At 55.4% G+C, this 17,377-nt stretch overlaps 1 pseudogene; it reads right to left on the reverse strand.

Moving 5' to 3' along the window:
* LOC108922745 (tripartite motif-containing protein 16-like) lies at positions 1 to 5,327 on the reverse strand (annotated as a pseudogene).
* Between the last annotated feature and the right edge of the window lie 12,050 nt (positions 5,328 to 17,377).

The raw sequence follows: 17,377 nt of genomic DNA on the forward strand, positions 1-17,377 counted from the left end.
TTTTCAGTGACGACCAGGTTCCATCAAGGCTCTGGTTGATCACGGACATGTGGTGGCGCAGCTGTTGTCACCGGCTGTGTTTATAAAGACGGAAGGAAAGGAGGGGGTTCAGTTCGGAGCTCGGAGCAGAGCTTCACACTCGCGTGAGGCCAAATGCAAAACCCAGGGTAGAGCGGCTCAGTGAAGCTGGTGTGGACCCTGTGGAGGAGGGTCATGTTGTCCTCAGAGACACTGTAGAAGGACAGAGCTCCTGCGCTGTGGTCCAGGTACACTCCTATGGTGGAGGACCTGGGTCCGTCCACTGCGGTCTCCTTTTCACCGTGGCTGACAGAGTACCCAGCGCTGGAGCAAGTCAGTCTCCAGGACCTATCAAGGGCACCCAAAGCGGCAGTCGTTGCTGTTCCCTTTCCTGCGGATCCCTTTATATGCCACCGCTATGTCGACCCCTGTGCCGCTCCACTCCACCTCCCAGTAAGAGCGCCCAGCGAGACCCTCCCTGCGCAGCACTTGGGACCAGTAGTCAAATCGCTCGGGGTGGTTAAAGCACAGCTGGGGCTCCTCTGTTCTGCTCACCACCGTGCCCCACTCAGACACGCTGAGTTTGCAGTTCATTGTCAAGGTGTTTGGGATCAACTGACAGGCATCTGAAGGGTGAGAGGACAAAGGTCAAATTCATAATGGTAACAGCTGCATGATAAAAACACACACACACACACACACACACACACACTATCCTGAGTGGGGTCACGGCAAACCGGAGCCCAACCCGTCATCCCAGGGCATGAGCCCGGAGGGGGAGAGGACACACCCTAGATGAGATGCCAGTCCACCACGAGGCAACCCAAGCAGGACAGGAACCCCAGACCCACCACATAACAGCCCCTGCCAAACCCACTGTGCCACCGCACCCCCCTCCCCGATAAAAGCGTCTCGACATTTTCTCACCACGTTGTGTTTCGTGCGTTACATTAACTTTGCATGTTTCCTTTTCAGACCTTAATGCTCAACAAACATGCTTTGATTTCTTTTCCATGTTTGTTTCAAACAAATGCCAGAGATGATGGAAACACAGCACCACATGTGTATCTGAGTTATACCCTAGGATGTCTTCGAAAGGGTTAGCAGCTCAGACTACACAGACAACCAAGTGCATCAAAGAACCCAAAATAAAACAAGATAGAATCTATTCATCATGAGGAAGGCTTTCAAGAGGTCGATGGATGATCAAAAAAAGTCACAAAAATACAAGTAAATGCATTTTAAGAGTTTAATGCCATACATACAGCAAAGTTTGGAAATTGCCATGGTAACCGTTACTATGGCATTTAAACGTGGCCATAAGGCAACCACATTTATTGGTCACACTTCTGCTCCCCCCCAGTGTAACTACTTTCCCAGAGTCCCACTGTGCTTTTATACTACATTAGACCTCTGGATATGAGGAATGTGATGACTCACACTGTACAAAGTCCTCTCTGCTCCTGGGATCTACAATATGGACTTCTTTCACTGTGGAGACACACAAAGTGCTACAGCTGAATTCAGGACACAAGTGAACCTTCTCCAGCAATATTGACAGGACCTTCACGCACATTAACAAGCAATATCACAAATGAGTAAACATGTCCTACATACTGTGCTGCAATGTTTTCATCACTTCATTTCACTTCAAGTCCTCCAGCTGCTGTTTCATTTTGGAGGCCAGTATTCTGACGTCCTCAAAGGAGCAGTGTGGACTGACAGTGATGCTGGACAAGTCTCCGGGTCCAGGAGGAGCACAGAGACACTGGCACTTCTGCACACAGACATCAGTGAAACGAACATTTGAAACTGTACAGAGACAAAGAGCGAAAGGTGGAGTTTCAGGAGAAGCTCCACTTGTGGTAGAGGTCTTACCTGGAGGAAATGGATGTGATCTCCTGAGTGTAAGATCTGCTCCAGCTCAGAGCGTCTCCTCTTCAGCTCAGCAATCTCCTGCTCCGCTTGTTTCTGCAGACCTTCAGCCCGATGTATGGCAGCCTTCTCCTGAGCTCCGATCAGGTCTCTCACCTCCGAGCGTCTTCTCTCGACGGAGCGCATCATCTCGCCGAAGATGCTCTCGGTGTCCTCCAGCGCTGCCTGTGCAGAGCGCCGTTGGAGACACACAGAGGGACACTCGGACTCTGGTCTCCTGACTGAGCCCTCGAATGGCTCTTCTCCTCTGCTCCGTACTCACTGCGAGAGAGTCCACGGCCTGTCTCAGATCCTCCATCTCCTCCTCTCTCTGCTGGATCTTCTGCTGAAATTCCTTCTTCATCAGTTCTACTTGATCCTGTAATTTGAGATACAATTAATTAAACAGTGTGGTTTTTAGTCAGTGTCATAAGCATCATACATTGTTGAGCTTCTTAAACTTCTCAACTCACAATGCTAGATTCTTCACCTCGCCTAAGGGCTGCTTATATTACAAGAACGTGCACTTCTGAGTAAATGTAATCTGACATTGTCTATGTAAAACCGACCCTGCGCAACTACAGTACTTGTCCAGGCCATGGTGACGTCCCGTCCGGATACCGCGACTCTCTCCTGCGTGGCCTTCCTGCTACTGCCATCAAAGCTCTACAGCTGATACAGAAGGCTGCTGCTGCACGAGTTGTGTTTGATTTGCCAAAACGTTCCCATGTATCTCCTCTACTCGTTTCTCTGCGCTGGTTTCCTACAGCTGCACGAATCAAATTCCGCACCCTGGTCATTGTCTACAAATACATCAGTAGAACCGCTCACAGATATTATCAACCGCTACACCCCAACCAGACCCCTTCACTCATCGACTTCTGCTCGCTTTGCGGTCCTGCGCACGAAAGGTAAAGCACATAGGTTCTCGGTTCTGGCTCCGCTGCGGTGGAATGACCTCCCCCTCTCACTCAGAACTGCTGAAACTCATCTTTTCCGGACTCACTTCGCCCAAGATCTCTCCGGCTCACGTATTTTGTAAATGTTCACGCACCGTAACTTCATGACGATCCCCAGATAAGCCTTTACACAGCTACTCCTGTCTTGTATGTGGATGTTTCTGTATCTTTATAAAAGAAAAAAATTGTATGAAGGTGATCAGGAATCGTCTGCCCTGAATTTTATGCACCGACTCGTGTGATGAACATCGGTGCATCAGGTAGAAAGTAGCAAACTAAGTTTACTTAAGAATCACGTCCGCAACTATGTCTCTCTTACTCCTAATGTAATGAACAAGTTGCATTTTCTCCGAAATGTACGTCGCTTTGGAGAGAAGTGTCTGCTAAACGAATAAATGTAAATGTCAATCTGTACCTCAAAATTGGCACAATAAGCGCTGAACTCCCACTTAGGAGAAAAACGTCGCAACAACAGACACTTGACACCAACCCTAAACACACCTCTCTTGCCTTAGCTTTATACTCAGCACCAAGTGTCTCTCCTTTCAAAAGAATTCTGTCTGTGTTATCAGTTCAGGTTTTACACGGCATGGTGTCTGTTCTGTCCAAAATGTAAACCCCCCCGCATCGCGCCCAGTGATTCCGGGATAGGCTTCGGATCCCTGCAACACGAGCAGGACAAATGGTTATTGGAAAAGGATGGATGGATGGATGGATGGATGGATGGATGGGTGGATGGGTGGATGGGTGGATAGGTAAGTGGGTGAAAGTGGAAAAAAAGAAGCTAACATGACCTCTGCAGGGCGCTAACTTAAACATGATGTGTTTGGACACATCCACATTTACTGTTTTTCACTAAACCTGATGGGGGGGGGTGTGGTGGCGCAGCGGCGCAGTGGGTTGGACCGGGTCCTGCTCCCCGGTGAGTCTGGGGTTCAAGTCCCACTTGGGGTGCCTTGCGGTGGACTGGCGTCCCATCCTGAGTGTGTCCCCTTCCCCTCCGGCCTTACGTCCTGTGTTGCCGGGTTAGGCTCCGGCTCCCCGCGACCCCGTATGGGATGAGCGGTTCAGACAGCGTGCGTGCGTGCGTGTGCGTGCTAAACCTGATAGATTGAAAAGGATAAATGTGAAAGAAGCCCCACATCTGTCATAGGTTTCCTCTTTGGAGGCAACAGGGGGGCTTCCAATGAGACAGTAAGCAGCGCTGCGATTCAGTACATCTACCTGTAAGCCTAAGGTTGCGGATTCGAACCCGACTCCTCAGGTTGAGCCTCTGCTGAACCCCACCGAGTAACTGTGTCCACAACGAAGGATCACAAGATCGTTCACCTGTTTCTCAGTCCTTCCTGCAGCAGCTGACACTGTATCGTGTGTCCTGTGTTCGTCCATCACGCACGCACGACAGATACGCTGGCGGTCGGTACGACAGTAGATCTCCAGCAGTTTCTCGTGGAGGGAACAGATCTTGTCCTGCAGTTGTCCCGTGGCATCGATCAGCTTGTGCTTCTTAAAAGTTGGAGACTCGTAGTGGGGCTGGAGGTGAGTCTCGCAGTACGAGGCGAGACACACCAGACAGGACTTGACAGCTTTCTTCTTTCTCCCGATACACACATCACACTCCGCATCTCCAGGTCCAGCGTAGCAGCGATCAGGAGGAGCAGCTTGGACTTCTGCCTTCTTCACTTTCTCCAGCACTTCAGCCAACATGGTGTTTCTTCCCAGAACAGGTCTTGGTGTGAAGGTCTGTCTGCACTGAGGACATCTGTAGACTCCAGCATTGTCCGCTTGGACCCAGTAGTCTTCAATACAGTCCCCGCAGTAACTGTGTCCACAGGGAATAGTCACTGGGTCCTTCAGGAGATCCAGGCAGACTGGACAGATGAAGTGATCGTGAGCCACGCAGATACTGGCTTCTGCCATCATACTGAGTTTAGTTTCGTTTCTGGGAACCTGGTCCTATGTGGTACAATGGGAGGGACTTCGTGGTTCTGCTGCAGAAGGTGTGCAGTTAGACTGAGGCCACACTGAGAGCAGTACATGGAGCACAGGCTGGACTTGGTCCCATAGGCCAGTGAACTTTACTCTGGTGAAGATCTTACACGTGTGCTTTGAATTGCTGCTCCGCTGCAGCAAGATGTGGAGTGACTCTCTGAGTGCCTGTCCTGAACGCCTGGGTCTCGGTGCTCAAATAGAGCTCATTCCAAAAGATTCTCTCACTTTTTCTTGCACTCGTCAATCGGGACCCCTTGAAAGGTAAAAGAGGTGCAACAGGTCCAGTCACGTGTCAGTTGTGAACATAGCATTTCGTTCATTAAAAAAATCTGTCTTCCTACTCGTAATGACACTGACATCCCGACTTATAAATGCAAGTGAAAAACTCAAATAATTTCACCGAAAAGTAATGGAGTCAAAGTCTGTCAAACGATCAAAAAAAAAGAAAATTATAAACACAAAGAAGCAAGTGACTCCTTGAAATACATCACACACACAGACACACACACCATGTGAAACCATTTGTCCCACACGTGGTCGCCGGGAGCCGGAGCCCGACCCAGCAAGACAGGACGTAAGGCCGGAGGGGGAGGGGTCACACCCCGGACGGGACGCCGGTCCGTCGCAAGGCACCCCGAGCGGGACTCGAACCCCAGACCCACCGGAGAGCAGGACCCGGTCCAAGGCCAAGCCACCGCACCCCCCTCCTTGAAACACAAACCAAACAAATTTTTCATCAGAAATGAGGAGGAGAGAGCAGAGCGATAACCGAAAAGCGAGAAGTTTGCGGAAGCCCAAGAGCGCCGCCGCCCCCCTGCAGTCGCAGCCTGGTGTTGGGCCGTGTCAGCAATTACTGTCACGACCCCTACCTGTGCTCCCCAGCTGCGCCGGTCGCCCTCAACCCATCATACATAAAAGAGGGTAAAACCCCCCTTATATGTTAGAAACGTAGCAAAGGCAATTAGAAAGTGAAAAGGGAAAAATACCGACACAAGTTCAGATCTTTCAGTCCTTCAAGGTTCCAGAGAAGCAGTTGCTGATGCAGTGCAGTCGAACAGGTGACCGTGCCCCTCCTGTCATCAGCTGCGCTGGGCAGGGTGAGAAAAAGCACGATACGTGCGTTGGGACCCCCTGGGTTCAAACCATCTCCTGGGGACAGCGAATATGTCCACGATGGTTCGAGGGCTCTTCGTGACCCGGCGGTGGAGCGTTGACGCCAAGCCGGAGGAGGACTGGGATGCGACACGGCTGTCGGACGCCCGCCGGCCGGAGAAAGAGGCTCTCGGGCAGCCTGGGACGGAGACATAACGCGCTGGACCAAGAGCCGGAGGGGCGGCACGGGCAGCAGCCGCCTTCGGTCGAGCCGCGGCCTCAGCTTGTCGGCGTGCGGCGCTCCCAGGGTCCCGTGCAGAGCGGAGTTAGTCGGGAGGGACAGCCCGGGGGGGGGGCCCACGTTTCACGGCCACGGCTTTGCTGTCGGCGACGATGTCGTCAGGTTCCTTCGTGGTGCCCGAGAGGTTCTCCGGGTGCTCCTGCCGGCGTCACGGTCTCCGGCGGCCGGCTGCCCGGGATTAGGCTTCGGCGGGAAAGCGGACCCATGCCGAGCGCCACGGTCAAAGAACCAGAGGGTAGCTGCAAGTGGAGATGATGATGATGATGAAGGGAGGTGCGGTTACGTCCTCCAGATCTGGAGCTCGGCGCAGTCCTCCGCAGTCCTACACGGGTCTTTCTGCCAGAGAAAGGCCCCAGTGCTCGGTCCCACCAGAGAGAGTCAGACACGACGTCCGTGTCCAGAGTCCAGGCGCTTCTTCTCTGCGCTTCTCTCTTTGCGCTGCAGGACAGGCGTCGTTTGTTTGCTCGCTCTGATGTCCTGATGTCCTGGCCTGGGCCGAATCTGCGGACACACACACACACACACAGAGCATGTGCGCCGCTGGCTGCACTGCTCCAGCAGGGGGCGCTGTCGCTCCACGTCTGGAATGTTCTGCAGCCGCGAGACCTTGCTGCGCTTGCGTGACCTCCTGCTCTGCCCTCCGACCCCTCAGGACCCTCCCGACTGCCCAGCAGGACTGCGGCGCCACAGGGAGGAGGGCAAGGAACGCCGCGGTTTACCACGCTTCATCTGTGTTCCCGGGCCCTTCCGGCTGTGCCTCACGGGAAACGTTACAAACACGGGCGGCGCACGGCCCACGACCGTTTCCGGAGTCAACTTCGGGAGCGGTTAACGCTCTCTTACGGCAGTCGGTCACGCAGCGGCGCCACCTCGGGCATCCCGGCTGCGCTCTCGTGTGTCGGAAGCCCGGTTACCGCGCCGGAGTCGGCGCTCGGCCTCCCGGGCCTCGTTAACGTAAAGCCGGCCGTTTCGCGGAACGGGGGGTCTCCGGGCTCCGCCCCCTATCCGCAGCCCGGCGGCGCCGAGCGGCTCCCGTCGACCGCGGATGGCCCTGAGCACCGGCCTCGCCGGCATACGAGCGAAGCGTGCCGTCGTGGGGGCCGCGCGCCGGGGAGCGGCCGGCTCTCTGAAGGCCGCAAAGGATGAAAGCGGTTCGAAAAGCACGGTTATACAGCAGAGCAAAGAATCCTCTCGTTTGTTTGCAAGAAAAGAGTTGAGTGTCTCTGAAGCTCTGCGTGAACACACACGCACGCCGACGCACGCCGACGCACGCCGACTCCTCCACTTCAGGCAGCACGGCAGTGTGCGGAAGTCTGTTTGTAACTTGTTTTGTTTCTTGCTCAAATGTCTTTTAGCACCGACCCACTGCTAACGAGTACGTGTTATAAATGGAGCGACTGTGTTGCGTTACGATCACAAGCTTCCCTCCAAAGCGGCGCCCAGCGAACGCTGTAGTGTTACCAGCCCACACCTCATTCACCAGGGTAACTTACACTGCTAGATACCCTACTTACAAGGGGTCGCTCATCCACGCATCAGTGGAACACGCACACACACTCTCTCTCCGTCAGTCACACGCTACGGGGGAACCCGAACAGCACGGTGGTGGACCGTGAGAGGAAACCGGAGCACCCGGAGGAAACCCGCGCAGACACGGGGAGAACACGCAAAGTCCACACAGACCGAGTGGGGATCGAAGCCGCATCCTCTCGCCCCGCCCAGGCGCTGAGACAGCAGAGCTACTCGCTGTGCCACCGTGCCAATGTTTGACTCATTTAAGGTTCTTCTGCAAAGATCTCACATGTAGGAACGTCAACGCTCAACACGCACAGGACAACGACCGTACACAAGGACGCAGCCCAACCGACCTCGCCATGAAGCTCGAGACCAAGCGGCGTGATCCCCTCTCCCAACCGCCACCTCAACCGCAGGGTACCAACGTGGTATTTCGCTGAGGTTCTCAAGCGGGCAGCTCCCTTCGTCTGCGTTTCCTTGACCTCGGGAAGGCTCAGCGCTGCGGTGCGGTGCCCCAGACCCACCCGCCCGCTCACCCGCACGTTCGGTGCCCTTCGCCATCAACCAGCGCAATGAAACAGCTCCACACCTCCATAAATACCATCAACTGCTGCAAACGCACCAACTCCACGAGTTGAAACCGCTGCACCGCTTCAGCAAGACTGAAGTATTTTCGAACTCTTTTTGCCGTAGCACTTTTCGAATGCGAAGCGACATGTCCGGCGACCGCAAAGCGCGGCCGAGCGCCGACTGCGGGCCGGTACCTGCCGCGAGCACGGACAGGAGCCCGAGACGGCGCGGAATGGAGCCGGACTGAGGCGCCGGCACACGCCGGCATCTCGGAACATCCGTCGCTCGCCCGCCGGCAGCGCGGGGACCCGAAGTCCCCTCCGCCGAGACACGCCGCACGTCGGCTATCTGAAGTACCGGAGCACCTGAACGGCTGCATCGCACGCGCGTCGCCGCACATGTGTTGCGTGTTTGGTCCCGGGCGAGACCGCGAACCCCAGATCCCCTTTCCTTCCTTCGGCGCTCTCACTCGGCGTTCGGTCGGCGCCCGTGTCTCTGTGGGAACGTGGAGGGGCTCCCGCTGGGAGTGACGTGATGGAAACTCCGGCTTCCTCCTCCCAGGACCTCACGGGCTTTGTCCCGCCCGGCCCTGTTTACCCAGGTGTGCTCCGGGTCATCCCGATGGCCACGCCCACACTGACCACAGCCCCGGGGAGGGGTCGGGAGGGGTCGGGGGGGGAGGGCAGCCACCCTCGCTGCTTTCCCAGAGTTCGCTATGCGTCCCACAGGCCTTTCCAAGACACGTGATCCTGGATCAGTTCCATTTTCGGGCTCAGAGTGGAGCGGGTGAGCGGCACCGAGAGCTCCCCTTTGTCCAATGCAGGGTTGGCCTGGTCCGGAGCCTGATCCCAGCAGCATGGGCACTAGGAGAGTGTGCGGATGTGCTGATGTGCTCAAGTGTCCCACCGCCTCCTGCTAACCCTGAGCCCGCTGCTGACTGGTTCTCAGGAGACACCGTCGTGGAAGAGGGACGCGGTCACACCGACGCGCTACGAAGGGAACAAAGACCAAGCGTGGTCGCACCCCGTCGCTCTGACTGTGACCGTACGTGCGGTGCAGCTCACACTGGCACCAGGGGGCAGGGACCCATCTCAGCAACCGGAACAGTGCGAGATGCTGCGCTGTTGCTTGAGTTCACACAAAATATCCTTTTGAGATGAACACGTGTGTGTGTGTGTCTGTCTGTCTGTCTTACACTCCTCCACTGCATTCCTCCAGCGCTCCCATTTCACTGTAATCAGGATGTGAACCTGCAGCGATGCGCTCGCTGGGGGTGAGCTGCAGTGCTCAGTGCAGCGGTGTGTGTGCGTGTTTGTTCCTCGAGCTGTGTGAGTACCGCGGTAGCGGAAGGGTGGGGGCGCTCCGTTACTGGGCTCTGGGGTGCCCTTAACCGCATCTGGCCGGGACGTGAAGCAGACCAGCGTCCTTCCCCTCGGCTCCGGGACGGTCATTAAGACCGATGTCCCACGCGGCGGTCCGGCCTCAGCCTTGCGGACCTGGGAGCGCTCTCCACATCGGCAAGGGCCTTGTGCGGGCGGGACGTGTCCTGCTTTCCTAATGGTGCCGAGATCATGCCGGACACGGGAAGGACAACGTGGTCCGGCTGGGCGTCTCCGTGGGGCTTTCTCCGAGGCGCCGCTCCGGAAGGCTGTGGGTTCGCCAGCTGAAGGCAGCGGCGACTCGGAAAAGGCGGCGAGGGGAAGCGAGGCCCGTTCCTGGAAGCGCCTGGCCGCGGTCCCACCGTCACTTGAAAGAACACGTGCGCGGTGCGAGAACGTGCCGGGTCGAGTGAGTCGCCGCGCATCTCTGCAGCCTCTGACAGCGGTGAACCGGTTGGTTGTCGGTTTCATAGCGGACGACACAAACGCGGCGCAGGGGAAGGTCCTGCTGAACGGCGGCCCTTGTGACCGTCCATGTGAGCGTCCGCTTTTACCCCGTTTCCCCCACATTATCCCCGACCCAAAGTTGCACTTGGTTGGTTCTCTCGCACCGACGACCAAAGCGCGCTGGGGGCAGTTCTGCTCGGGAGCACGAAAGGGGCACTCGTTCTCTCCAGGGCCACATGAGCGCAGCCGACAATTTCGAGCACAAGCGGCCTTCGCTTCCGCTGCGGGTCGGAACAGCTGGGCCCCCTTTAGTGGGCACAGAGGAGTTGGGGCTGTGCTCAGTGCGCTCGGTGCGCTCAGTGTCCCCACCTGGGGTGTGTGGTCAGTCCTCGCGGCTCACTGAACACAGGGTGGAGCCAAACCAGGACAAACAGCACAGGACAGCTGGACACGAGGTGGTTCAACCCGCATGTCTCTGACCACAACTTCATTTCCTTTCAACCCTCCCTCACCGCTAACTCCTCGTCTCTTCCTGCACCCGTTGTCACCTTTCGCCGCAACTTAAAATCTCTCTCACCATCCTGCTTTGCCTCTGCTACTCTGGCCACTCTCCCTTCTGCTCCACAATTCTCAGATCTATCTACAGATGATGCCACTAACACTTTCCTCTCTGCCCTGTCTTCCACCCTTGACTCTCTCTGCCCTCCGCCTTCTAGACCAGCACGCCCCATTGCTACCCCATGGCTGTCTGATACGTTAGGTGCTAACAGGAGCAAACTGCGGGCTGCAGAGTGAAGATGGCGTAAATCCAAGACTCGCTCGGACCTGGATGCCTACCAGTCACTCTTAGCTGCTTTTCAGTCTGCCGTCTCTTCAGCTAAAACCTCCTTCTTTCGCAACAAAATACAGTCTGCATCCAAAAAAACCACACAGTCTCTTTGCCACCTTCTCATCCTTTCTGTGTCCCCCGCCACCTCCTCCTCCCTCTTCTCTCACTGCTGAAGACTTTTTCAGAGACAAAGTCGAAGCGATCGCTGATAAATTCTCACCATCAACCTGCTCGGTTCACGCTGGACCTCCCCGCAAAGCTATCCTCTCCAACTTCAAGCCGCTCTCCGAATCGGAAGTCTCTGACCTCCTGATATTGCGCGGAGCCACCACCTGCTCGCTCGATCCGATCCCATCATCACTCCTTCAGAACATTTCACCGCAACTGTCCTCCTTCATCTCTTCTATCATCAACTCCTCACTCTCCTCTGGCTGTTTCTCAGCTGCCTTCAAAACCGCTCTAATTTCACCTCTGTTAAAAAAACCCTCCCTGGACCCCAATGTGGTTGAAAAATTACAGACCGATCTCCCTCCTCTCCTTCCCGTCTAAAACCCTAGAGCAGGAGGCCGGTGATCGACTGTCTGATTTCCTCACCCGGAACCATCTCCTCGATAGTCATCAGTCTGGTTTCAAAGTTGGTCACTCCACTGAGACGGCCCTTCTGGAGGTATCTGACGCTCTCCAAGCCGCTAGAGCTGCCTCCCTCTCCTCGGTCCTCATCCTCCTCGATCTGTCTGCAGCATTCGACACTGTCAATCACCGGATTCTACTCTCCACTCTTAACTGGCTTGGGATCAAAGGTGTGGCGCTAATATGGTTTGAGTCCTACCTATCTGACAGATCCTATCAAGTGGTCTGGTGGAGCTCTCGTTCTTCTCCTCTGCCTCTCTCAACCGGTGTTCCGCAGGGCTCGGTATTGGGTCCTCTTCTTTTCTCCATCTGCACCTCCTCCCTCGGTCCGGTCATAGCCTGGATTCAAATACCACTCCTACACTGATGATACCCAGCTCTTCCTCTCCTTTCCACCTGGTGCGTCAGACATCTCCGCACGCATTGCTGCCTGCCTGTCGGACATCTCTTCACGGATGCATGATCACCACCTCCAACTCAACCTCTCTAAAACAGAGATTCTTTACCTCTCCGCTGGCCTGTCCTCCTGTCACGACCTCTCGATCAAACTGGACGACACACTAATTTCTCCTAGCTGCTTTGCTAAGAGTCTGGGAGTAACGATTGATGCAAGTCTGTCATTCTCTCAACATATCAAAGCCACAACCCTGTCCTGCAGACACATCCTGCATAATATTCGTAGGATCCATCCCTACCTCACTACTGACTCCGCCCAACTACTTGTCCAAGCCATGGTGACTTCCCGTCTGGACTACTGCAACTCTCTCCTGCGTGGCCTTCCGGCTAATGCCATCAAACCTCTGCAGCTTCTACGGAATGCTGCTGCACGAGTCGTGCTTGATTTGCCAAAGCGCTCCCATGCATCTCCTCTACTCATCTCTTTGCACTGGCTTCCTATAGCTGCCCAGATCAAATTCAGGACCCTGGTTATTGTCTACAAATATGTCAATAGAACTGATCCCAGGTATTTACAAGACTTGATAACTGCTACACCCCAACCAGACCCCTTTGTTCGTCTACTTCTGCTCGCTTGGTGGTCCCGCACACGAAAGGTAAAGCGCGGAGGTTCTCGGGTTCTGGCTCCGTTGTGGCGGAACGACCTTCCCCTCTCACTCAGAAGTGCCGAATCTCTATCTGTATTTAAAAAGGGTCTGAAAACTCACCTTTTCCGGACTCACTTCGCCCAAGATCTCTCCAGCTCACGTATTTTGTAAATGTTCATGCACCGTAACTTCATGATGATCCCCAGATAAGCCTTTACACAGCTACTCCTGTCTTGTATGTGAATGTTTCTGTATCTTTATAAAAGAAAAAAATTGTATGAAGGTGATCAGGATTCATCTATCCTGCGTTTTATGCACCTGCTCGAGCGAGGGATGAACTTCGGTGCATCAAGCGGAAGGTAACAAACTAGGTTTACTTAAGAGTCACACATCTGCAACTGTGTCTCTTTCTCCTAATGTAATGCACAAAATGTACTTTTCCTGAGATGTACATCGCTTTGGACAAAAGCATCTGCTAAATGAATAAATGTAAATGTTGTGCTGAAGAAATACACTAAGGCACCGGATCACTGTGCCTGAGTCTGTGTAAAACACGGTAAAACCTGGGTATAACCTCACCTCATAGTGGCAGGGAGCAGGTGGAGGTTCTTTAACCACAGCTCCTTCTGGCCACTTTGTGCATCGCTAGTCCAGCAGCAGAAGGTGGAGCAGCGGTCAGAGCTGCTGACTTGTCCTGGCTTCACAAGAGCTGGGTTCGAATCCCACCTCCTGCCATTGTGATCAAGGCCCTTACTCTGACCTGATGCAGTGAAAATGACCCTACAGTGTAAAGAGGTAAATGGGTGTAAGTGGGCTGAATGTACGTGTGGGGCTCAGTGACAGCAGTGCGCAACATGGCCACCAGGGCTCAGTCTCATCCCGCTCTTACTGCGGTACTGTGGTGGTCCACTGAGGCCCACGGGCTGTTTCTGGCCTCGTTTCGCTGGCGGAGATGATGCCGATTAGCTCCGGTTCTGCCTGCCCCCCCAGCCCCTTGACTCCTCAGGGCATTCTTGTGTCTCTCTTCTTCCGCATCCGTCCAATCCAGCTTCATCCCATGCGGCTCTGTGCTGCGGGCGTGGCCTTCGGTGGCGCCGGCTTTCACGCCGTTTCGGAACGAACCGGATCTTTCTCCCAGATCTGCCTGTCGGTTTATTGAGTTGCTTCACGGGAGAAGAACATGTCTAACCCTGTCAATGTTTAGGAAGAACTGAACTCACAACACACTGGCAGCTCTTGCCCCAGGCCATGGCGATGCCTCCCCTCGCACCCCCACCGGAGCCCTGCAGCTCCAACCTATCTGCTATTTCAGCCTCTGCCATCAAGCCTCTCCATCTGGTCCACAATACCACGGTACAAATTGTGCTTGACCTGTCAAAGAGTTCCCGTGATTCTCCCCTCCCTGCCTCTGTCCATCAGCTACCCGCTTCTGGCCACATCCAGTTCAACACTCTGGTTAAGGTCTACAGGACGGTTAAAGCGTCCGGACCCCGACGCCTACAGGACCCGGTCGCTCCGAGTCGCTCCCGACAGCCCAGCAATAGCGCTGAGCTCCTTCTCCACCCGCTTGCAGGGCCCACTTACGAGGGTTCAAAATTGGACATCTCGCCCCCAGTGCGGTGGAACAAGCTCCCTTTGTCCCTCAGAGCTGCTGAATCCCTCCCCCCATGAAGAAGGGTCTTGACCCCATCTCCTTTAGAACCCCTTATCTATTTACCTGGTGCTTTTCCCCAAAGCAACTTACAATGTGAAGGTACTTAGTTATTTACCTATTCATACAGGTAGGTGATTTAAGTGGACCAACTAAGAGTGAGTACCTTACTGAAGTGTACAACAACTAGAGGTGGGACTCAAACCTGTGACCTTTGCATCCAAAGGCAGCAGCAGCTCTAACTGATGCACTACCAGCTGCCCCTACTGCTCTCCTGGTCCCCTGACAGCTCCATAAATGAGTGACATTTACATTTATTTCTTTATCAGACGCTTTTCTCCAAAGCGACTTCCAACGAACTCACACACACACTCTCTCTGTGTCACTCACACACTATGGGGGAACCTGAACAGGTAAACCTTTACTCCCTTACCTCTACTTTTCACAGTACACTTTCTGCTGATACTATTTAATAAAGAGTAAAACACACCTTTACTGTGTTACATTCGTGTCACCCTCGCACTTTCATATTCACCGTGAGCGTCCAGAGCACATCCTCCCTACATGCCCGGTTCTTCTGACGACTCTGTACCTTATTGATACACACGTGCGTTCGGTGCAGCGGCGATGCGGTGTGCCCTCCTGTACACCGACATCATTTATTTATTAATACAGTGGCAGTACCGGGATTTGAGCGGACGGCCTTCTCTCTGAAGCGATTCCCAACTAAGCACCTCGCTGCCGGCCGTGCCGTGCGTGAGCGACGTCGCACGTTAGCAGCATGCCGCTACGTAAAGGGTTAACAGTCCTCTGGGCAAGGAGACCAATGAGAGCCGAGCGCCGACCCATCCGAGTTTCAATTTGACCGATCGCGCTTCGGTGTTGCTTTGCGCAGACGTGATCGACAACGTCTTTCCTTCACACGCAGCTGTGGGTTACAGCAACAGGAGTAGTTTAACTCGTTTCTGTTTTTCAGATGTCAGAGTGGAACTTTAAACGAGATCAGCGGGTCCTTCTGAACTCTTCCGTCAACTTTTTGAACCGATTTTGAGCTGCGTTCACGCGCGCGTCACCGCGCTGCATGCGTACGCACCCGTCGGAACGCGGTACAGCGGTTGTACGGACAGGAAACCGAGCGCGTTCCGAACGCGTCGACGACGAAAGGTTCACCCAAGAGACGCGTTAAAAGGGCCGCCGGACGGTCGGAAATCTCCGGTCTCGCACTTCAGCGAGACGCTTCGGTCGTATTGGCCTCCGGACCGAGAACGCGAGCGGGAGCGGTAGCGCTGCCTGCGCGAGGGCGGCCCGATGAAACACGTCGACCGCGTTCGCACTACGACGGTAGCCGCCGAGCGCCGAGTCGTTCCGTTCGGACCGGGTCAGGTTGCCGTGGAGACCGGCGGAGCTTCGCCCCGCGTGCCCAAGTTCGCGGGCATCGCAGCTTCCGGGTCTCTTGGCGCAACTCGGACGGGCCGCTGAACAAACGAAGGCGAGAAGAAAGAAAAATAACGGAGCGGAGAAACAAAGAGACGAGCAAACAAAGAAGCGGGGGACACGCACAAACACACGCACAAACACACGCGCAGGATGCGTTTCCCATAAAGTCTTTATTGGCCACGGATGTGCGTCCCAGGACTCGGCCTCCTCGCATCGTCCCGGAGCTCCTCCGGCATCTCCTCGTTCCCCTCCTGCGTTCCCAGCCACCGGTAGCGTACGGGCAAACCGGCGTTCCACCCGCGGCCCCCCCAGCGGTCACGGGGGGGGGGAGATGAGGGCGAAGGCGACGGACCGCGAGGCCGTGCGGTCCGACGGCGTCCGGGCTCAGCGCGAGGAGACGGAACCTCACCTGGACGGAAAATGAGCTCCTCGTCGTCATCAACACGGCTTCGTTCACGGAACGCGGAAAACTAGGAATGAAATCGCGGACTTGCGACAGTATCGGTGCGGCGATAACGTAGACGGCGACGGAGCGGTGGCCTTCCGAAAGTATCGCTGCGGCAATAATGCGGATGAGAGTTGGGGGTTTCTGCCACTATTAGCGTGGCGGCGTAACGACACGGGTGGGAACGGAATCGAGGCGCGTTGCCGCGATACCATCATTCGGATCCGCCGAGTACAAGGGTCACAGACATACTCTGGGACCGTGGCTCCGGTGGGGGTGGGGTCACCGCACCCTCCTTCCTCCGGCGTGTCAGTCGAACCCTGTCCGGTTAGCGCCCGACGGCTGAAACGCACGCTCTTACGCAGCTTGTCCTGCGCGCCTCTGGAACACGCACGCACGCACGCACGCAGCGGGGGGTCGACAGCCCCCGAGGATGAGCTGGACAACGAGGATCCGGCTGCTGCAGCGCAGCGTAGTACAGCGTAGTAGAACGTAATAGAGCACACTGTAGTCTAGTGTAGTACAGGACTCGTACCGGTCTCTCCCTGGGTTTCGGTTCCGTTTTAAAACGTTAAGTCTACGTTTATAATGCTCTTCTCTCTGTATCCGCACTCCCTGTCGTCACGAACACACCTCCCCACGTGGGGGAGGGGCTGCAAACACTCTGACCAATCAGCATCTGCCATGGCACAGCCGGCAAGAGAGCGACTGCACACGCGCTGAAGGGCCGCAGAACCGTTCACTCCTACGGGACTCAAGAACGCCCTCGTTTCGGAGCACCTCATTAAGCGTGTAAGACCTGGTCTTCATCTGGACACACACACACACACACACACGGACTAAACTGCTGCAGGACTAAGTCTCATCGCAACGTTTTTCATCCGACAGAGCAAAGCCGCGGTTGCCAGTGACGTTCCCACTCTCCCCACCGGGACGCGGCGAAAACGTGCGATGCTTTGGGGAGGGCTGGTAGGAGGCGGGACCTTGGCAGAGGGCGGGGCTACACCTGGCAAACACCTCTCTGGGGCGCTTCGCGTAACACACGCCGTCTCCCACAACGAGAGCGGTGAGGAGGAGCACCGGGAGGAGCGCTGGGAGGCGGAGGAGCTCGCCGCCTGCGGACGCGTTCGACTCGTGAATTTGATCGCGTTCCTA

This window comes from Scleropages formosus, chromosome 9 (genome assembly GCF_900964775.1).
Source record: "Scleropages formosus chromosome 9, fSclFor1.1, whole genome shotgun sequence".
Taxonomy (NCBI): domain Eukaryota; kingdom Metazoa; phylum Chordata; class Actinopteri; order Osteoglossiformes; family Osteoglossidae; genus Scleropages; species Scleropages formosus.